Raw genomic sequence first — 12,717 nt, forward strand, 5'->3', positions numbered from 1 at the left:
ACATTATTTGTGGATAATTTAAGATTAACTAGCATGAGGATTAAAAAAAGTCAGCAAAGTGTGCATATTTTTGGAGACACAAACAACACTCAAATGTGCAGATTTAAAAATGTATGAATAAAAATAATGCAATAACGATGAATTACATTATGAGACAAGTATTCTTTTTCCAAGCAACACTGAGCAAAAATAGAACAGCGAGTGCTCCATTCGAGCAGTTTATAAAAAAAATTACTACTACTGTGCTATACTTTATCAAGCGAACCGGTGTCAGAAATACTTTGTGTTTGAACAGGCTGTACAAGAGTCACTCTTTTAGCTATTAATTTGCATTAAGACAGCAATGCCCTTTTGTTGTTGATATAAATATTATGCATTTATTCCAATATCACGACTGATTTAAGCTTGGAAGAAACCATGCAGGAAAAGGTATATGATACAGATATCTTCCCATTTTCAATTAAATTCAAGTTTATTTGTATAGTGCTCTTCACGATACAAATCGTTGCAAAGCAACTTTACAGAAAATTAAGTTTCTACAATATTTAGTAGTAGTTTCTCAGTGGTGACTGTCAGTTAATGTACATATGGCAGAAATGATCAAACACATAATCAAACAGACGATGAACACTATTAACAGCAATTATTATATTTAGGTACGCAGGAGTAATAATATATCTTGTAACTGACACGGAACTTAATAGGTAGCCAGTGCAGAGACTGTAAAATTGGGGTAATATGATCATATTTTCTTGACCTGGTAAGGACTCTAGCCGCTGCATTTTGGACTACCTGTAGCTTGTTTATTGAAGATGCAGGACAACCACCTAGCAGTGCATTACAATAGTCCAGTCTAGAGGTCATGAATGCATGAACTAGCTTTTCTGCATCAGAAACAGGTAACATGTTTCGTAACTTGGCAATGTTTCTAAGATGGAAGAATGCTGTTTTTGTAACATGGGAAATATGATTTTCAAAAAACAAGTTGCTGTCTAATATAACACCCAAATTTTTGACTGTAGAGAAAGTAACAGCACATCCGTCTAGTTGCAAATTGTAATCCAAGATATTCTGTGTACTTATTTTCTAATAATATTACCAAGTGGCAACATCTCAAAGCATTCAAGGACAGATGACACATATTTTACTGGTGATAATTGAGATGACTACCCATTTAAATAAACAAAGTGGTAGCGATCAGACAGGTAGGATCTAAACCATCTTAAAGCCCGCCATTGAATACCTGTATAGTTTTGTAATCGATATACGAGTATGTCATGGTCTATAGTGTCGAACGCAGCACTAAGATCAAGTAAAACTAGCAATGAGATACAGCCTTGGTCTGTATTCATATCAAATGGGGCCATTTGATATAAATATCACAATTTAAATCTCCTAGACAGCAATGAAAATGAATGGAGAGCAAATTTTGCAATACATTTTTCTCTTGAGTAAAAGACCTTGTAAAAGCAGTCCACACAGCATCACGTTTATGTTCAGATTTGTCATGATATCAGTCAGTCTGCAATCAATAGAAACTAATTTCCCATCCCCAAAATCATCTGGACTATATAAACTTATTAAATATATAGCTCTATACTCCAGCTGCATGTTAATAAATGTCACAGGAACACTTTCTCGGTGGAAAGGTTTTGCTTATATCTAACTGCTGTCATCTGATCTCTTTCGATTCTAATAAAGAGTTTAGTGACAAACTAGGACTGATTGATAACGTTATAAAATGTTGTTTGGTAGAAAACCTTTGCACTGCAGGTTCCATTCACCATTTTCCTCATGGAAGAAGTGATTAGTAGTTAACAGATATTTGTTCAGGTTTTCCATCTCTTTCCATCTTTTAAACCAAGCTGGACATGCACATCAATAATTGGTAATTAGTTGTTAGGGCCATGCTGTGCAGTGACCCATTAAAATGAGTTAAATGGGAAAAACATCAATTGACCGATATTCAGCATGATGCTTCATTATTGTGATGTGCATTTATACAACCAATTAATTTGAAGTATCTGTAGACCCAATAAGTTATCATAATGATACGAGTAAATTAGCTTCTCCCATTAGTCCTGTGAGGTCTAATGTATGGAAGACTTAAATAATTATTTAAATAAATGATTTGCATAAGCAATGGCTTAGTATTTTCATCAGTATGAACCTTGTGTGTATCAGAAATTAATTTATTAGGATTACACATACATACAGTGAGGTTCAGTAGGGTCACATTGGAAACCTGATATTTAAATTTAAACCTAATTCCGTACTATTTGTTTTAAACGTCTTTGCTTCAGAAATACCTAATATTCTCTGCTATTTTTGTGTTACTAATAAAATAAGCAGGTTTGCGATTGATCTTATGCTGGGATATCATGGATCACGAGGTTTTAATTTTTCAATATAACTTTTGTGAAGTTTTAAAAAGGTTATATACAAATATATATATTTATGCAATTTATGACAAAAAGGTTGCCGACCCCTGTATTAAAGTTTCCTAAAGCACAAGCTGTAACTGAAATATAAGTATCCATGTGTTACACAATCCTATACTATTCCTATACCTTAATTTTCTCATAAATTGAAAACCATGGCAAATGAGCCATCCGTGTTGGCCTATAAACTGACATCAAGACTGAACAGCTCTAAAAAGCTTTTTTTTTTTATTCGGCCTGTGCAAAATTCATATGTGAGCTGTTTTCAATAAAACCAATCAGCAGAACACTGGCTTCCTCTTTGACAGGTTCACAAATTTTCAAGTATTATTAACACAGCTAAATGATTCAGCGTGTCTTGAAGGGTATCAAACCTGACAGTTATCAAACAGCCCCTTGAATCACCTAAGCAAAGACTTATGGAAATAATTTGTTTCATATATAATAACGTCTCTAGGTTACGTATGTAACCATGGTTCCCCGAGGGAACGAGACGCTGCGTCGAAGTCGCTTTGGGAACGCCCTTGCGTGACTGCGTTCTGAAGCACGTGTCAAATCAGTCCAATGGAGTAGCGAGACGTCACGAGCGGGGTGACGTAAGCACCAGAAAGTATAAAAGCGCATCCGGCAGAGCGCAAACCAGCTTCGATGAAGTAGCGCCTGGAGGGATGCAGGGAGTATGGCAAAGAGACGCAGCGTATATAAACTGCTCTTAGAGAGAGGAGCTTCCCCTGAGCCCACAGAAGGATCTCGCGTGCCAGCTTGTACAAGGGGCGCGAACGCAGACCCCCCGCCGATTGATGTAGGAGACCACTGATGTGTTGTCTGTGTGGACAAGCACATGATGCCTCCTTAGGTCTGGAAGGAAGTGTGTCAGAGCTCGAAACACGGCCAGCATTTCCAGGCAGTTGATGTGCCAACTGATTTGACACGTGCTTCAGAACGCGGTCACGCAAGGGCGTTCCCAAAGCGACTTCGATGCAGCTCGAAGTTCCTGAAGGGGAATTACAGTTGGTCCAACCGTTTTTTTTTACTTGTACTGAAGTTCTCAGATATCTGAAGTTAATTTAAAAACATTTGTTTATTCCTTATTTCATGGCTTTAGTATTCAAGATCTACTACAACAGAGGGTTCAGGTAAAGTTGATCTGGGAGGTAACAAAAACTGCAAAAAAATTTGCATCTTTGAGTCCTGGAAGGATGGATTACTGAGATCTAGACTGAAAGCTATTTGCAGTAGAACCTGCTGTGAGATGCACCTGCTAAATGAGAAGTAAAAACTTATTTTTCTGTATATCATAATCTATTTATATTTGAAAATAGTCATGCAGTGAAATTACATAAATGAGAGCACAAAAATATCATTTTCATCTGTTGAGTAATTAAAAGTCTACATTTCAGTTTTGTTTATTAGACCAGTGCCAAGAAAACACTTATACTAACATTACTTAATTGCCTCAAATTTTATAGCATTTCTATTGCAATACTTCTTGCATTCCACAAAGCTGACATTTACTGTGGTAACTTATGAAATAATGAGAAATAACATTAAAAAGCCTAACAACATTCACAGTGAGGGATATTATCATTAGTAATCTGAGTATTTTCAAATCTCCCACACAGGAAGATATATTCTCACTGCACATTATCGTGTATTTTTATTGGCAAAGTAAAAACTGGGGCAGTCGCAGAGAGGAGATTATCCTTATCAATGTCACAGACCTAAAGCTAATAAGTCTGCCGTACTCCAAGCTTGCCAATAACGTGCTGCTGCAAGTTTGGGGGATTTTTACAGGCTGTGTGGGACTGCTCAAGGAAGTAGTTGGGAAGAGAAACAGGTGTGTCTTGATATGTAATTAGGTGAGTGCATTATTTCAACGGCCTGGAAAGAATACGCAATGGCTGTTAATGCTAGCAAGTGAGTTATTTGTGGGTCTCTGGTATATCACACAGATTAAACAGGCTTTGTCTTGTATGTGCAGATGACTTTAAGTGTTGAATGACCTTCTCTTTTGATATGCTTCTTTCACAAGATCCTGGCATTCATGCTGCAAGACATCTCGAACACAGCTTGGATGAGGTCTACAGTTTTAAACTTGTTTAGCTTTAGCCTGTCAACCCATATATTTTGGAATAAATGTGGAACAATAAACATATTTAGTACATGATATAAATCAGACTCTCCCTGAGTCTGTCTCTTCCTGTATATCTTTACTGGTTCAAACTGAATCACTAAAAGCAAACAGGCACAAATATTAAATTATCAGATGTTAGCTAAGATTCTTCGTGTTAAAAAGTGAATTGTGTTATTGTTCCATTTAAAATATTTTAGCCTATCTCAGCTTTCCCCCAAAACTGTAAACAGTATGGCTCTGTGGTGCTATTAAAACATTGTTTTGTTTCTGTAAGCATTTATACCAACCTAACAATGGCACAACCAATCATATCAATTTTGGCAATACAGGCTCATTAGAAAAACCTTCTACACATCTGCCAAACATTAGAAAGGAACATACAATTCACTGCAGTTTCCAGCTGAAATGACCAATAGTGATGGTAAAACACTAACACTAACATCGTTTATTACTTTTCACACAAATTATGATTACAGGCAGATTACACATAAATAATTATTTTTGTGCAGTACTATGTTATGACCTCAGAACTCTTTTAGCATAGTGCATGATTTGTAAATTAATACATTTTGACATTTGCGTCACATAACCAGCTCTATATATGGCTCTTCTGACATAATAAACTTGCTTGGTAGCTCACCTGGTAGCGGAGTAATCTTCTACGATCCTAGTCACGATAAAACTTAGACTTATAGAAGCACCTACAGTATTTTCTAATGCGATAAAGCATTAACAGGTAGTGTAGGTGATTTCAGGGAGGCTAGCAATAGCAAGCTAGCTTTGATAGCATAAGTTCCCTCCCTGCAAATCACTCTCCAAAGCCACGCCTCCTCCAAAACACATGAACGCGCACAGGCAAACCTGAGGCTAACCAGCGACATGATGAGAGACAGCGTTGGTGGAGGATATGTCTCATTCACCATTGAGAAAACATTACAGTACAAACTAAAGCGCATAATATTACAATAATAACGACTTCCATTCTCGCTCGGTCTGCAATAGCGTAATGGAACCGCAATTTTCCAGTGGGCCTGTGTTGAATGTGAGGTGGGGCTATCAGTTTCTCTGATCAATCATGTGACCAATGGCAGACAACCTGTTTGATAACAGTTATTTTGCAATTATGTTTTGCGATACTAGTTGTTCAGAAATTTCACACTTAAAATTAAATTTTGTTGACATTGTTTTAATATATTTAAAATTGTAATATTGTTGATAATTACTAACCCTCATGTAATTTCAAATTAGTTATTCTGAAGCCAAATCATATCTAAGTATAACAAAAAAGGTTATAAAAGGGGTCTGTATCCCAGCAAAGACTGAAAACTTTGCGGTCATATAAGGTAAATAAAAAAGCAACACTGTTGTGTTCCACAGTCCTACATCTCCATTCATATAATTCATTCATCATTTTTTTCCTTGGTGCTTTGAAGCGATCACACCGCAGTGGCTTTTCTTGGTTTCAGGTTTACGCAAAGAACTCAATCATGCATTATGGAAAGAGGGATTTTGAGGCACCATGGGATGCAGCACAGCTGGAATGTCCTTGCAGCTGACATAAATAACAGGAACTAATGAGACCCCAGCCAGCATCTGGGAAAGAGAAAGAGAGAGAGAGGACGATTGAGAGAGACAAAAAGGTCTTCCGTCACACCATGCTTCATTACTTGGCCCTGTCAAAACACACAATGTGCTGTCAGAACATTCAACTCGTCACCCTTTTCAGAGTAAGTTCACCCACTACGGCCCTGATGAAAGAGGACAGGTCCTCGGATTTCTCTTGGACTCGGTGAGCTCCCAGTAGCACCTGAGCAAACATAAAAACTTAAATTTTCTTTCTCCTCTTTTACTGATTTAATGCAGAAGTTTATCTAAGCTGAATAACAATGAGGAAGTGCAATTATCAGACAATTTTTCGAACAAAATGCAGCAATTAGAGCTTTAGCCTGCGTTCTTTCAAGTGGATAATAATTATAATACACAATATAAACATTTTAGCTGAGAAATGAAATATAGGCTGATATTAGATGTCAATCAGCATTTTGTAAAACTGATAAAAAAAAAAAACGCTCATCTTTCACGATTTCAGCATATAATTAAAATTAAATGAAATTTGTTATAATTATATATAATATAGATTTTTTAAAATAAAAAAGTCAACATTTAATTTTACTTGCGTTTAACAATAGGTACGCCAAACAAAAAAATGTAGTCATATGATCATTTGGCTTATAATTTATTGGTCCGTAACATATCTGCCTACCTTACATATTGCAACCTTTTTCGAGGTAAATTATAAATTATATAGGCTGATATTAGTGAGTGATAAAATTAATGAATTAATAAATAATGTTTTAATATTTTTCAAATAATAGGAAAATGTAAACATTTAGGAATTTTATTTTACTTGTGTTTAATAATTGGTTGGCCAACAACATTTACTTGCAGTCGTATGATCAGTTGTCTTATAATTTATTTGTCCATAATATATCTGACTATCGGGCCTTTTCTCAAGGTACCTAATAGCAAGAAATACATTTTTCTAACACAAACATAACCATCCCTGTTGAGAACATTTAAAAAAAAAACTATTCTTTATTCACCACCTGTAGCGTTCTACAGTATGTGTCCATCTGAGGTATATTACCGATATCCAGGTTTCTTTGGCCCTAGTCAGCTCTGATTAGCCCAGAAACTTAGGGGGGCCAGTCAGAGACCAGCCAGGCGGAACCACTAATTGGAAACCTCGGTCCACTAATTCCAAAGACATGATCTTCCCCTAAGCAACCCTGATAAACATGAGCTTACGTACAAGATCAATACTGGTTGCCTAGCGATGCATTGGCTGGCCGAGGGCCTTGATCGTTGTATCTACCCGATGCCATTTTTCCTTTTCATTAGCCCACATTAGCCTCCAGCCTGAGGCTTGATCTACCACACAAGAGGAGGATAACAAAAGGAAAGTGGTGCTAAACAATTATCCAATTAAAAGGCTTTTATCCCTAAAAGGTTGGCAGTGTACTGATGAACTTAATGGGTCACTGCATTGTTGGAGTGCAGGCTCTGTAAAGAGGAAACTTAAATTAATAAATGGAAAACTCTTACCTTTGATGTAAGTGATTGAAATTTATCATTCTGGGCTTTTTTGGCATATGGATGGTCACTTCATGCAAACACTGAATCTCTGAGACACAAAACTAACTGCTGTTGTCTCTAATCGTGCCAAACAGATGCTATTACATTATTTTTACACCCTTTGCTCCCACCTAAAAGAGCTAAAAGAGTTAATGGATTTCCAGGGTTCATGGATAAAACAGACAAAAAGAAAATATGATTCATGAAAGGTCTACAAAAAAGTAGTATTTTCTCAGAACGAATATAAAACGTAAGTGCTCTCAACTGAGTTTCTCTCTAGGTTGTATTCTGCCCGTGAACTATAATGAACTTGAATACACTCTTCACTTTGACATGAGATTAGTTTTACAAAAAGAAAATCCACTCCAACCTATCATTTCTCTGACGCAGAAAGCCTTCCATCCTTTACCTTAAAGTTCAGGTGAGCAATTCCCAAGCATTTTACCCAAAATTTGTGTATGCAGAGATACAGATGTACAAAGTAATTACAAACAAAAATGTTTGAAATTGCAATAAAAGCCTGGAGAGTAATGTGAATGAAGCACATTGAGTGATTTTGCATAATAAATTGTAGGATCAGCTACACAAAAAAACATCCTGAAGCTTGAAGATGGAGAAGGAGAGCCATTGACGAAATATCCATTTGGCAGAGAGAGGTGCTGTGAAAGTAAATCTGAAAAAATATTTGAAGAATTAATGTTGTTCCGGAGCACAGTAAAGGATTTTTTGATAGGTTAACAATGACAGGTTGATATTGAAAATGAACAAGCTCAACCTCAGCAAAAGAACCAGCCAGTTTCCATAAAGTCACTGCTGAATGAGATGGTTGTGTCAAGTAAAACCTTCCATTTTTAGACTTGCCATTGGGATCCACGTGTATAAGGTGAGGTCAGCGTGAACACCATTTTCTACAATTATAATCAGTGAAAGAATAAATGGCAATCAATTACACAGCATGCTCATCTCTAGGGTTCTTTTGAGCTGAACCACAGGCGCTGAGCTGTCTTTGTAGAACAGACTTAAAAAGCATCATACTCCTTAGCTACTTGATAAATAATGAAAACACCACAAACTACAGAGGGAGAGAGAAGATGTAGCGCATTTGGATTCAAACTCGCTCCATGCCCTGGCAAGGTCTTCAGATCATTATTGATGATTCAATACATCAGTGATGTTCAAACGGTATGGGTGTGTGTCATCTCGCATCAAGAGAACAAGCTGGTCGTCATTTAACAATTAATGCAAGATCTATTGATGAGGCCAGCAGCTCCATGCAGGCTGCCGCTGATGTATGCTGGAAAGTTCACCTTATTGGCGGTGTTTTCAAAGGCTAATGACACACATAACTATGCATTTATGGGCTGCTTGGTGGTCAAGTGCATTAGCAACAGTATGGCTCACGTGGGAGGACAACCTAAATAAGTCAAATAGAGTTAATGGGCAACCTGTGAACAGGAAATCTGCTGTTAAAGAAGTAGTTCACCCAGTTTTTATTCATTTTTTTTAACACCCTCATGTTGTTCCATATCATTTCTTCTGTGGAACACGAAAGGTGAATATTGAAAAATATCCTGACAGCTCAATATAATAAAAGTAAAAAGGAACGGGTGCTGTCAAGCTCTGAAAAAGCACAATAAAACGCCATAAAAGTGGTCCATATGCTATGCTCTTTTATGATCTTTTGAAGCATATGATAGCTTTATGTGAGAAAAAAAAGGAAATTTAACACATTGTTTGCCAAACTTCTTCTAGGCATCAAAACAGCATTTTTGTAGTTTTGTAGGGCTTTTTGTTTTCAACATTAAAAGTCAGTGCTGTTTTGGACTCTATTTACCTTAGGAAATAAGGTCATAGAGGTTTGAAACGACATGAATGTGAGCAAATGAAGAAAGAACGATAATCCCTTTAGGGGCCATTCACACAGAACACATTTTCATTTAAAAACATGCAAGGGCAGTGAAATGAAAAAGGCAAGGTCTAGGGATACGGTTTTTAAAAGTTGAACTTTGTTTTACCTTGAGTGTTTTACTTACATATAAAAACAATGGAAGAGCGGCACAGTGAGTTACATCGTTAGGGGAAATTGAGACAGAAGACGTTTTATATTTAAAAATACACAACGCATTGCAGTGAAATGAAAAAAATGCAAGGTACAGAGCTGAAGTTCTTTTAACTAATTTTGTAAGTTGCTTTGGAAAAAAAGCACCTGCTAAATGCATTAAAATCAATGTACATTGCCCTCCACTAATACTGACACCCTTGAAAAATATGAGCAAAGGTGGCTGCGAAAATAAATCTGCATGGTTTATCCTTTTGATCATCTATTCAAAAGATTCGCAAAATTCTAACTAACCTATCTTTGAAGTAAAACAATGGAAAGTGGGGAAAATCTCATTATAAAGTAAATGTTTTTCTCTAGTTCATGTTGTCCACAATTATTGGCACCCAATTATTGCAACGTCCTTTTCCCAAGATTACAGCTCTGAGTTTTCTCCTATAATGCCTGATGAGTTTGGAGAAGATGTGACAAGAGATCAGAGACCATTCCTTCATCCCGAATCTCTCCAGATCCTTCAGATTCCCAGCTCCATGTTGGTACACTCTTTTTCTTTTAGGGTTCAGGTCAGGGAACTGGGTTGGCCATGACAGAAGCTTCATTTTGACACATTTTGTGTTGATTTTAATGTTTGTTTTGGATCATTGTCCTGATGGAAGATCCAACCACGGCCCCTTATAAGATTTCTAACAGAGGCAGTCAGGTTTAGATTTTTTTATCTGTTGGTATTTGATTAAATCCATGATGCCATGCATCTGAACAAGATGTCCAAGACCTCCGGCAGAAAAATAGGCCCACAACATTAAAGATACAGCAGTATATTTCATTGCACACCTGGGGTACTTTTTATCCCTGTTTGCACCTAACCCATCTGGTGGGTTTGATGCCAAAAAGCTCTTTTTTAGTTTTATCTGACCATAGAAGCCAGTCCCATTTGAAGTTCCAGTCGTGTCTGACAACTGAATATGCTGGAGTTTGTTTTTGGATGAGCCAAGAGGATTGTTCTTGAAACCCTCCCGAACAACATGTGGTGATGTAGGGGCTGTTTGATATATATTTATATGGGCTTTCTGACCCCAAGACTCAAGTAATTCTCCAGCTGTGATCTTTGGAGAGTCTTTGGCCACTCAAACTCTCCTCCTCACAGTGCATTAGGACGATATAATAGACACACGTCCTCTTCCAGGCAGATTGGTAACATCTTGATTGGAACTTCTTAATTATTGCCCTGATGGTGAAAATGGGGAATTTCAATGCTTTAGCTTGTTTCTTACAGTTACTTTCTATTTGGTGAAATTCAACAATCTTGTTCTACACATCAGAACTATATTCTTTGGTTTTACTCCTTGTGATAGACGATTAAGGGAATTTGGCCTTTGTGTTCCTCATATTTACAATCCTGTGGAACAGGAAGTCATGGCTGGACAATTTCATGTTTGCACATTTTTTTTTGAAAAAGATCAAAAAGGTAAACGATGCAGATTTATTTTCACAGCCACCTTTCCTCATATTTACCAAGGGTGCCAATAATAATGGAGGACACTGTAAACTTGAGTGCCATGTTTTTAGAAAGCTGTCATGATGTAAGATTTAGTCATTTAAAAAAAAAAAAAGTAAAAATGGGTTGGCAAGTGTTTCAACACAGTGGCAGTATAAATTAGCGTAACATAGACAGAGATCTTTGCATCCATTGCTTTTCTCTCCTAAGTGATGTTTAAAGGCTTAGTTCACCCAAAAGTGAAAATTCTGTCATTAATTATTCACCCTCAGGGCCGTCCTTAGCTGACGCAGGGCCCAGTGCGAGGTAGGGAGCGGTCCGTTCGCCGCAGGGCCCGGTGCGACCGCACCAGTTGCACCCACCTAAGGACGGCACTGCTCACCCTCATGTCGTTTCAAACCCGTAAGACATTCGTTCATGTTCGGAACACAAATTAAGATATTTTTGATGGAATCTGAGAGCTCTCTGACCCTGCATAGACAGCAATACATCTGAAATGTTCCCAAGTCCAGAAATGTAGCAAGGAGATCTGTAAAATAATCCATGTGACATCAGTGGTTCATCCGCAATTATACGAAGCTACGATAATAGTTTTTGTGCGCAAAAGAAGAAAAAAAAAAAGACTTTATTTAACAATTCGTCTCCTCCGCATCACCCTAGCGCCATTTTGGAGAGTATCCGCTGGACGTAAACAGCGTATGCTGTTCTGTGTTAGCTGCATCACATGGATATGCTGTTTTCGTTCAAATCAAATCACAACAACATAGGAAACAGATCCGGCGTGACGCAGCTGACACAGAACAGCATACATTGTTTACGTCCAGCTGATACTCTCCAAACTGGTGCTACAGGGTGATGCGGAGGAGACGAATTGTTGAATAAAGTCTCTTTTTTTTCACACAAATAGTATTCTCATAGCTTCGTAAAATTACGGTTGAACCCCTGATGTCACATGGATTATTTTACCGATCTCCTTGCTACGTTTCTGGGCTTGGGAACATTTCAGTTGTATTGCTGTCTATGCAGGGTCAGAGAGCTCTCAGATTCCATCAAAAATGTCTTAATTTGTGTTCCGAAGATAAACAAAGGTCTTACGGGTTTGAAACGACATGAAGGTGAGTAATTATTGGGTGAACTATCCCTTTAAGAGCAGTCAGTTCATGAACTGCTCCCAGCAGGCCTTTGCTTTAAGCATCCGCTTTGAAATGTCACTTATCTCCTCTTACATAACATATGGCCTTTAGGAGGGAACTTTTAATCATGGGCAAAATGCAATCTTGCATCAGCATTTGTGTGCTGTGGCAGTACATCTATGAGGCTGCTGTTATCCATATGAACTGCAGCACCAATGAACGTTTGCCAAAATATCTCAGTGCACCATGCTGTGAGATTTATGGAAGCTAGAGTCAAATTGAGAGGAGGACGATAGGAAGACTATGGTTTTCACAGACAT

The sequence above is a fragment of the Sinocyclocheilus anshuiensis genome, unplaced genomic scaffold, assembly GCF_001515605.1.
Source record: "Sinocyclocheilus anshuiensis isolate Anshui unplaced genomic scaffold, SAMN03320099.WGS_v1.1 scaffold446, whole genome shotgun sequence".
Taxonomy (NCBI): domain Eukaryota; kingdom Metazoa; phylum Chordata; class Actinopteri; order Cypriniformes; family Cyprinidae; genus Sinocyclocheilus; species Sinocyclocheilus anshuiensis.